This window comes from Zalophus californianus, chromosome 11 (genome assembly GCF_009762305.2).
Source record: "Zalophus californianus isolate mZalCal1 chromosome 11, mZalCal1.pri.v2, whole genome shotgun sequence".
Lineage (NCBI taxonomy): Eukaryota > Metazoa > Chordata > Mammalia > Carnivora > Otariidae > Zalophus > Zalophus californianus.
This window is the reverse complement of record NC_045605.1, coordinates 30,021,652-30,031,151: the sequence shown is the minus strand read 5'-3', so window position 1 is coordinate 30,031,151 and position 9,500 is coordinate 30,021,652. Positions and strand designations below refer to the sequence as shown.

The 9,500-nt window shown below is 51.9% G+C and overlaps 1 protein-coding gene across 2 annotated transcripts in view; it reads left to right on the top strand.

Moving 5' to 3' along the window:
* Window positions 1–9,500, top strand: part of B3GAT1 (beta-1,3-glucuronyltransferase 1) — a 30,965-nt gene that overhangs the window by 1,054 nt on the left and 20,411 nt on the right. The gene's annotated exons all lie outside the window — the stretch shown is intronic.

Below are 9,500 nucleotides of genomic sequence, written 5' to 3'. Positions count from 1 at the left end.
CGAAGTCAGAGCATACAACTTCAGAAAAGGAAGCTGAGAGGTGAGGCAGGATAGAAGAAAGGAGGAAGCCGCAGGACCTAACAGTGCCAGAGAAAGGAGGTGGCAGCGCGGTACCAGGCAGCTAAGGTCAAGAGACAGCCCCTCCCCCACACATATATGAATACATAAACAAACAGTCTTGACTAGCCTCCCTTTCCCCTGCCTCCACCCAGCCAGGCCTACTGTCAGCCACGAACTACTTGGATGAATTCTTATAGAAGCTGGGGTTTCCAGGGGTTTCCAGTTCACAGGACTCTGAAGGGGACCTCTGTTGACAGTTGCTAGCCCTGGGCTGGTGGGGCAGCTCTATCTGCATGGGTACCAGTCTGGATGGAGGACCCACTGGGACCCGGTTCAGTTCCGTGACATGCACTGTAAAAGGATTGGGTGTGAATGTCTTAGTGCATAGCTCTGTGAAGTTATTATGTGTTTGTGTGGAAATGGGAGGCACACAGCTTCTTAAGTTACTGGGGTTGTGGGGGCGTGTGGCTTCGCAGGACTGGTGCTCTAGGGTTTTCTAAGATTTGTCTTCTGTGCCTCATGTCTCCCTACCTCTGCCAATAGCCACCACAGAGACTGAGACATTTCCTCCCAGAACTTGCTTAAATGGTCACCATTATTGGCTTACTGGGCCAAACAAGTTCCCCCTTCTTTCATATGGAATGAAGACCCTTCCCATGAGACTCTCTAAGAAACTGCCCGCTCTGCCAAGTCCATGCCCAGCATACCCAAGGGTTCTGGAGTTGCATGCCATTGCTCTCTGCCCCTTTAGGTGGGAACAAGAAAGCTTGCCAGGGTTAATGGAACAGGGAGGGTTAATGAATTTGTCCCCCATTCAGCACAGGAACCAAGTGGCTTGCTGTGCCCATTTCTCTACCTGGTCTTAGATGCTTGAAAATCACTCTATTTTCAGGCATGTTGGAAGTTCATATGTGCTGGATTGAATATATGCATATAGGTTTCTGGATGAGCAGGCCCTAACTGGCCCACCTGAAGCATGGGGCAGGTAAATCACTGAGGTGGGACAGCTCCAGTGACAGGATTGGAGCCTGCAGCAGAGACCAGGGGCTCCAGAGGAAGATTGGGGGTGGGGGGAGTTAGCTCAGTTCCCTGCCTCAGGCATCTGGATAGACCTGGATTCACCCACAATAGTTTTCGAGGGGTGAGGGGAACAGGTGGACTGTACTTCTTTTTGTGAAGCACAGGGTGAGGAGGCAGGGCAGGAGCTTTGCAAGTGTGAGAAGTGCAGGAGGATGAGCTGATTGGGAGTCAGGCTAAAGGATAGGGGAGCGCGTTGGTTCAGTTTGGCTAGGAAAGAGGAATGAGCAGGCGTAGAGATGCCTGAGAGCTGTCTGCTGACACTGGTGAGGGAGGCAGGGCTCAGGAAGAGAAGGAATCCGGGAGTCTGAGGCAGGCAGTGGAGTCAGCCTGAACAACAGACAAAGACACAGAGGCACGCTCACAGAGCGATGGGGCGGGGGGCCCAGAGGCAGAGGTCTGGCTTGCCCAGCGGTGCTGTTGGGGCCAGTCCACGGCCCTCCCAAGCTCCACAGTATCAGCAGTCATCCACCAGGGCAGGGGGGCGCAGGTCCTCAGGGGAGCAATCAGACAGGCAGGCCCTTTCCATGCCTCTGATAAATGCAGGGGATGGTTCAGAGGGATGCCTGAAGGCAGAGGGCTGGCTGTTGGATCAGGGGTCTTCAGGAAGACCTTCTGGCCCAAGTTTATCCCCCAGTGCTGAGGGCTTCCCCCATCTCCCTGACCCTGCTCTACTACCCCTCCTGGGCCTGGGATGCAGTGGGGTGGGGAAGGGTGTGGACTCTGGAGAGACTGGCTCTGGGGAGAAGGAAAAGCAAAACCTCTTTCAGGAATCCCCAGGCCTCCAGACAAGACCTCTGGAGACCCTGCTGAAGAGCACTGGGGGGCATGGAAGTAGTGCAGTGCAGAACACAGGTTCTCAGCCAGGCCTGGGGGACCCTCCATGACCAGTCGAGTGGACTTTGGGAAAAACTGAGCCCTCTAAGCCTTGGTTTCCTAAAGACCTAAACTAAGGAAGCCTCATCTCACCAGGCTGTTTTTAGGTGAAGTGTCCGATGAATGTTAATTTATGTACTTATTTTATATACCCTCCCCCACATTCTTCCAGGATCTGGATGGCCCTAGAATTTGGAGTAGCAATTCTCTGGCCAACCCTGGAACCAATTACACCGGGATGGTTACAGTCTCGCCATCTCCCACGCCCTCCACCCCATCTGCTTTGCCACTCCTCCAGACTCTGGGCCTTCCCCAGGCCCACCTGTGATGTGCCTCTGTTGCAAGGACACTCTCATGTCTCCTTGGAACAACAGCAACTACAGTGTTTCCATGTCTAATTAGTGGTCAGTGTAATTGTTCCAGTTCATCAGCCAGTGACTCCCCAAAACAATTTATGCAACTTACAAGAACTAGCTCTGTGACCTCTTAATATCCACGCTGAAAGATGGCAAGGTGGACAGACATCACTCAAAATTCCTTTCACTTCCACAGACGTTGACTGAGCACCTACTGTGTTCCAGGCTCTGGGCCAGTGATAGGCATCAAGTAATCCAAAATCTGTAGTTTTTATTTAGCTTTTGGAAGGGTTATATGGGTTGCTTTTTTTTTTTTTCTTTTTTTTTTTTGCAGCTACAGCAAATTTACTTTTCTAATGAGGTTCAGTTCCAGCCAATATTAAAATGAGTCTGCGCTCCCTGCGCACACCAGCTGACAGCAGGGCAGGCAGCCTCCCAGCCAAGTGCCTGGCAGGGATTAGGGCTTTGCCACCAATAAGCCCAAAAGTGGAGAGTTTCAATCTGGATCACCAAGAGTTGACTGGATTCAGGGATAAACCTTGCCCACGGGGCTGTGTATCTCACAAAGTATTAGAGCCATGGTCAGGGCGTCTTTCTTCTTGTATGTGCGAACTGTGAGCTGTTATTATCTCTTTATGAAGGGGAGAAGGCTGGAAGTAGCAGAGATTAGATAGTATGTCCTTGGTTATTTGGAGTGGAACTATAGGACCAGCCCTGAGGTTGGGGGCCTGGTTCGGCCAGTCCTCCCTGACTGGCTGTGTGTGGCCGAGCTCATCCCTTCTCCCTCCTTCACTTCTCTCCATCTTGCTTCTTTCCTTATGAGGCAGTTGTGCAATCTGGCCTCTGAAGCCATGAGTCTCTTTAGGCTCAAGACCCTGGGCTATTCATTTGACCATCATCCAGAAACCTCCATAGCCCAACACTAGATGTGGGGTGGGCTGCTTTTCTTCCCATGGTGGGCAGTGTCCCACTCACACCGGCCACATTTCGAGAGCTCAGTAGCCACATGCAGCTAGTGGCCACCATATTGGACAGCACAGATACAGAACATTCCCAGCATCACAGGAAGTTCTACTGAAGGTGCCATTCTGGACTTGACATGGATGGTTTAGCAAGTGGCTAAGAGCATGCACTCTGGAGCCTGACTGGCTAAACTCAAATATGGCTTTGCTCCTTAATAACTGTGTGGCCTTGGGACATTACTTATCCTTTCTGTGCCTCAGATTTCTCATCTCTAAAATGGGGATAATACTAGGATGTTTATGAGGAGAGAACGAATCATTACAGTTAATCATGATAATCACTCAGAACATGCAATAGTGAGCGCTTTGCCTGGCAATTTCTATTATTCATTTATTTAACAACTCACTTAATAAACACTTAGTGAACAACATACTTTATACTGGGCATGATGCCAGGAGCTGGGGCTGTCAGTCATCAGCATGTGATTGCTCCCTGAACCTCAGTTTCCTCACCTGTGATGGGAATGTGCCAGGTAATAACCCCTGCACCTCTCCCCTGGTGAGATGCAATGAGAAGAGGAATGTCTTCCTTTGCCCACTATACTTCTGGATAAACAGGGGCTGACATTTTTGGAAGTGGATACAACTTAAATTCTCTTTTTATTGGAACTACTCTCACCAAAAAGCATTTCCTAAGCCTCCATTAGTTCAACATAAAAGGGGCAAATGAGGTCCCAGCTACCTCCAGCATCTTGTTGAGTGGGGAGGCAGCAGACTTGAGGGGCTCTTGCCTAGGCTCACCCCCTCCCTGGTCCTAAGGGAAAGCAAGCCAGGAGCCTGCTGCCCTGAGCTCAGCAGCAGGAAGAGGGAGAAGGGCCCTTGGCTGGGCAGGATGCCGCCATCAGCTGGCTGACCCAGTGACTAGTCACAGCTGCATCAGCAGCTCACTGTGACAATCTTGTAGACCCTCATCTTCCTCATCTAAAATATGAGGAGCAGGAACCATGTGAACATTGTCCCACCTGAATTATACCACTTGCCTTGGTGAAGGAAATGGGTCTGAGAAGCAAGAACGTGCCATCTGTAGCCGCAAACTGTTCAATGAACACTGAAGACTCTCCAGCCTATAAGGCTTTGTGCAGAATTTGGGATTCTGTGACTCTGGGTTGCTTCCTTCTTTTTATAGATAAGAAAACCAATGCACGGAGAGGTTCTAGGCTTATCTCAAGTCACACCGTGCTGTAGTGCCTTGTCCTAGACTGTGACCTAAGTCTCCCAGTGCCCTGCTTCTCCCGCTCTGTCAGGCTGCCTGCCCTGCACCGCATGGAAGCAGGAGTTGCCTCACCCAGGCGTGGGGTAAGACGCTGACACTTGAGACCCCAGGGCCCCTTTCATCCAGGATGGAACAAGTCTTCTCTCCCCTCCTCTGACAACTGGCCCAAGAGGACCAACCTAAACTATCTCTGACGGGACCCCAGGGAAGGTCAGATCCTTCAGGCCACTGGCAACACATTAAAAATACATAGAAAACTTTAATTAAATCAGTGAATCATTACCCTGCTACTGTATGTCCATGTACACTCTGACCAAAAGAATAAGTTCAGCCTGGAAATCATCAGGCTGAGTGAGCTCTCAGGGGCCCTCCATAGCTTGACACTGAGGTTCTGGGGCTATCTGGCTCCAGCTCAGCCCAGACCTGAAGCCCTCTGGGTCCCTATTGGCTGATTGGGGGTTTCCTAGGGGATGTCTTATGAAGCCTGAGGAAATCCGGGTATCCTTCTCAGCTCACCTCCCCCATCACCGGCATCCTAATGCCCTAAGATAGGTAGGTGCTGACTCCTAGAGATGTTAGCGCCCTGTCCCCCGGAAGGCGTAGTTAAGGGAGGTGTAGTTAATAGAATAATGCAGCCAGGGTGAGCAGGCCACACGAGGGCCCTCGAGGAGACACTTCTTCCCTGTGGCCATCCTGGGCGTATATGTATTTTTCCCACTCAGTACCTCGTGCTCTCTTCTCCTCTATCCCCTTCATGCACAGAGCACAGACCAGGAAGGACAACCCCGTGTTCCAAAGGAGTGGCTGGCCGGCACCCCCCTCCCCAACCCAGGGCTCCGGGATCCCCGCTCCTGGGCAGCAGGTTGTTCATGCCCCAGCCTGCTTAAGTTGACATACAACCTCTGGGCATGTTATTTTCTTTTTCCATCAGAGCTTCTGAACTTAAGCTGAAGTATTACTAGCCTAACTCATCACTTGTCGATACTAACTTCTCCCACTCATAAATCTCTCTCTGGAAACAAATGTCCCAGCTTCTCTGGCTCTGTCCCTCTCCAGCCCCTATGACGAGGCGACACAGCAGGCTGCCATATGCGTGTGTGTGTGCGTGTGTGAGTGTGTGTATGCATTCATGTGTGCACACATTCCTCCACCACATCTTGCTCATTCCTAGCAGTACATCTGGAACCTCTGCAGGGTGCTCTGTGCACGTTTCCTCACGGCAACACTCCCCCATGACAGCCAGCAGGTAGGTGCGCCCAGGAGCCCCACTTACTTATCCTTTCTGTGCCTCAGATTTCTCATCTCTAAAATGGGGATAATACTAGGATGTTTATGAGGAGAGAACGAATCATTACAGTTAATCATGATAATCACTCAGAACATGCAATAGTGAGTGCTTTGCCTGGCAATTTCTATTGCCAGGGGCCCGCCCACTGCATCCCTGTTGCCAGGAAAGCCCTCTGACCCTCCATCCCTCACCCTGCCTAGTGTGGAGGCCCTAAGGGATGTGTCATTGTTGGCAGATCTAACCAGACCTTCTGGACAACCAGTTCTTTTTGGTGTGTGCAGTAAAACAAAACAAAACACACATAACATAAAATTTACCATCTTAACGTTTCTCAGTGTTCAGTGGTATCAAGTACATTCATATTGTCATGCAACGGTCTATCTCCACAACTTTTTCATCTTGCAAATTGGAAAGTATATTCATTAAACAACAGCTCTCCACTTCTCCTTTCCTCGGCCCCGGGTGACCACTCTCCTACCTTCTGTTTCTGAGTTTGACTACTTTAGATACCTCATGTAAATGGTATCATACAGTATTGGTCCTTTTGTGACTCGCCCCTTCCACTTAGCATGGTGTCCTCAGGGCTCATCCATATTACAGCATCACTCAGGACTTCCTTCCTTTCTCAGGCCGAATAATATTCCAGTGTATGTGTACGCTGCCGAGTGTTTATCTGGTCAGCCAGTGGACAGGTTCTTTGGTGCCAGGCAGTGGAGCAAAAAGTGCTTGATAATGGTGGTTCTCCCCAGTTGACCCTCCTTGCCATTCAGGGGGTGTCTCAATATAAGGGCCCAGCAGAGACCTCTGTGCTCCGAGTTCACCTACATGACAGGCATCTTAGGAGCAGAGAGGAGGGAGCCCCATGTTATTTGAAGAGAATGGTGTTCTCTTTTGGACCTCTGGTTGCTCCCTTCACTGCCCAGTGCTGACTGAGCATCCCCAGTGCCCAGCCCATGTGTGGCATTCCCTAGAAGTGTACCTGGCCCAGTCCTTGAAGGTCAAGCAGGAGCTCAGCACATTTAGGAACAGTGAGGAGAAAAACATTCCAGGCAGAGACACCTGCCGGTGAAGTGATGCCAGCATCCTGGCCCAGACCCCTCCCTACCTGCCACCTTCTCAGAACCCTTAGGAAGAATCAGCCCCATACTCCCAGAGCTGTTCCCCAGGGGCAGGGGCCCTCGGTGACCCCAGAGAGCCCCTGTGTCTGTGGCAAGCCTTCCTTAGCACAGGCCTTTGCATTGTGTAGGCTCCTTCTTCATGATCTGTAGCCACCGTGTTGCTAGCTGTAGAATACACAGCCTGTAAAACAGAGATAGTGTCAGCGTAATCTACCGTCTGGGGGACTGAGATTTAGGGATCCTCTATTCATCACATTCATGCCTGCCTGGTCACAGGGAGAGCACACACTGCCTACTCTAGACTTCCAGGCCAGCTGAGGCTGGACTCTCCCCGCAACACACACACCCCCCTTCAACATCTTCCCTTAACTCTTCCTCATCCAGACAATAGGGTGAGCTGATGCCAGGAGGGATCTAAGGGATAAGGCAGAAATAAGAGAGAAAGTTGGACAGCCTCCAAGGGGGGAGATGAAGCTTTCCAGGAACCTGGCCTGCTTCCAGGAGAGAAAGGGCGGGGAATGACAGGGCCCAGGGGTCAGCGACACTAGCCTTCTGCTGATGCCCAACTCTCAGCCCCAAGGCTGCAAGAGTCTCGGTGTTCTTACAACTCTGGAGGCAGGAAGAGAAGGGGGGCACCAGACCTTCTGAAATACACAGTCCTTCCCTGAGTGCGTGTCTCAGAGGGTTGGGCAGAGACATGGGCTGAGTGTCCCAACACCAGGGCAGGCCCGGCTGTCTACCCATAGCACAGCCTTTCAGCTTCTCAATCTGTAAAAGAGGAACGAGGAAAGCAGTGCCTTCCCGAGGGAGCTATGCTGAGAGGCAGTGGTGGGCAACTGTACGTGAAAGAGCTTGCTAAACTCCGAAGTGCCCGTGAGAGGGGTCAGCCCAGCCTGGAGGTCAGAGCAGGGCTGGGGAGCGAGGGCCAGAGTACCAGGTTTCCTAGGCCTGGCCTCCCCGCTGTGGCGAGTATGCCTTCTCCAGGCTCCGGCACACAGGCACCTCTTTTTATTACCCTGCTGCATGCTGATGTGCCTGCTTTCTGTGGGGTCCAGTCTCAACACAGCCTCATCCTTGGAGGAAGGAATCTGCTAGAAAAGCTGCCCCAGAGGCTGGTCTGTGCTGACCTGGAAGGAAGGAACTGAGATGCTCCCTCTCTCTCCCTTTCTCTTTCAGACACTTGGATTCAGCTGAATCTTTTTTTTTTTTTTTAATTTTATTTACTTACTTGTCAGAGAGAGAGAGCATGAGCAGGGGGAGTGGCAGGCAGAGGGAGAAGCAGGCTCCCCGCTGGGCAAGGAGCCCGATGCGGGACTCGATCCCAGGACCCTGGGATCATGACCTGAGCTGAAGGCAGACGCTTAATGACTGAGCCACCCAGGCACCCCGATTCAGCTGAATCTTAAAACAAGGTGGTGGTGGTGGTGGTTGTAATTACTATTTTACTTTACATTATCTAACATTTTTAGTACTCATTATTTGCAGGCCCCATGCTAGATGTTTTCCATGGATTCCCTCATTTGATCCAAAAATAGCCCAGTAAGAGTTACAGATAAGAAAACTGAGTCACAGGGATATCGGTGCAACTTCTGCTTTGTGTCAGGGCCTGGACCCTTTCATGGGTTCCAGAGGTAAGTAAGGCCTGGTGCCCCCAGAGGAACCCATGGCCCAGGAGCTGGAGACAAACATAAAAACCAACAAGCACACAGAAGGTTCCGGGGCTGGACCTTGGCTTCACGGACACTGAGTGCTCAGGCCTGGGGAAGAGCATGGCCAGGAAAGGCTTCAAAGCAGGAAGGGCAGGCTTGAGGGCATAGGGCTCAGGATGGCCTCACCTAGTCAGCACCCTCACCCAGAACTGCACAGATATCAGCACTAAGGGAAACTGAGGCAGAGAGTGGCCTGGACAATATGAGGTCGGGAAGGACAGTACTATGGGGACAGATTAGCTCTGGCTACTCACACCCTCTCCACAAGATGTCTGAATCCCAGCCTCACCCACAGTCTGAGAGGCTCTGCTTGGCTATCCCTGCCCACCCTCGCCATGGACCCTCAGTCCCTGGGCCACACCCACAGGATCACCTGGCCTGCTTGGTTCCGGTCCCCAGGCCCTGGTCACGTGCCCTGCCCACCAGTCTGCAGGGAATCTAGTGGGTGCCAAGTCAGTCATGACCTGTTCCCAGCTCCATGCTATGGACCCTCATTGCGACCAGTGCTTGGCTCCCACTAGCCCAGCATTGGGCTAGTCTCATTCTCCCTGGGCTTCCTCTATAGTCAAGGGCCCATGAGATGAGGGCTGTGCCCTCCCGGCAACCAGAGCCCAGGACGCTAGGGTACTGCAGTCTTTCTGGGTTCTGGAGTGTGCCCTGACCTCAGCCTCAGCGGGTAGCAGGCTCCCCACACTGCTCTTGCTAGGTAGCCTGGCAAAAAGGAGGGTCGCACAGTAGCCTGCGTGTCTCTTAACAACACTGTTGCACTAGCAGCTGTCGA